The 929-nt window shown below is 25.9% G+C and overlaps 1 non-coding gene across 1 annotated transcript; it reads left to right on the top strand.

Moving 5' to 3' along the window:
- The first annotated feature begins 564 nt into the window (after window positions 1-564).
- On the top strand, window positions 565-637 carry TRNAK-CUU (transfer RNA lysine (anticodon CUU)). Its single transcript has one exon. It is a non-coding gene; the product is annotated as a tRNA-Lys (tRNA).
- Window positions 638-929: the final 292 nt, after the last annotated feature.

The following is a 929-nucleotide window of genomic DNA, read 5'->3' as shown; positions in this document are numbered from 1 at the left end:
TTATATTTTAAAACATAAAAATATATTTAACCTTATGATAAAAATTTATATTTATTGCTAGTGTATTATAGAAGGCATGGCTCCACATTTCTTGAGTTTTACTTCAGAATTTGTATCTCGCAAACTGATCTCATGTGTCTTACAAGTTACAACAGCTTCATCAATTGAAAATTAAAGCATCTCACAACATTTGCAGTTGTATTATATCTAATATGTTATATCTTCCTCAAAACAAGTGATTGAATGTTTTAATAGTTCAAATATATTGTACGGTGCTATAGAGTTTAGATGTCCATATGAATATTGAAACTATATTTAGTCAAACTTTTTTTTACGCCGAACTACTCAATAAAACAAGAAAAATAATACTGTTAACATTTTATATATAATTATAATTTAATATTTAAAATTTTAAAGTATATAAGTGAGTAAATTGGAAAAATGAAATTATTTTTATCATTTATTTTAAGTTAATTAAGGTCGTAAATTATTCTAATTAAAAGTTAATAGTGTATAATATACGTATGTAGAATAAAACAAGCAACAGATTTTGCATGAGCATAAGCCCGTCTAGCTCAGCTGGTAGAGCGCAAGGCTCTTAACCTTGTGGTCGTGGGTTCGAGCCCCACGGTGGGCGTACTTTCTTTTTAAGATTTTCATAAATCATTTCTAATACCATTATACCACTTTTTTTTATATTACTGTTATTTTTCAGACAAATCATTTAAATAAAAATTAGATTATACAATTAGAGTAATTTAGTATAATGATTTATACATACATTTTTTCCTATGTTAATGATAACAAAAACCATAAATATAATTAAAAAAAAAAACAATTGTTTTGAAATGCAATGCACTCTCATGACTGAATTCTACTAATTTTTGTGTAACTTCAAAACGCTGTAAAGCATGAGGGGATATATCATG

The sequence above is a fragment of the Vigna umbellata genome, chromosome 5 (assembly GCF_029865625.1).
Source record: "Vigna umbellata cultivar VRB3 chromosome 5, Vumbellata_1.0, whole genome shotgun sequence".
NCBI lineage: Eukaryota > Viridiplantae > Streptophyta > Magnoliopsida > Fabales > Fabaceae > Vigna > Vigna umbellata.
This window is presented reverse-complemented; position numbering and strand designations above follow the sequence as displayed.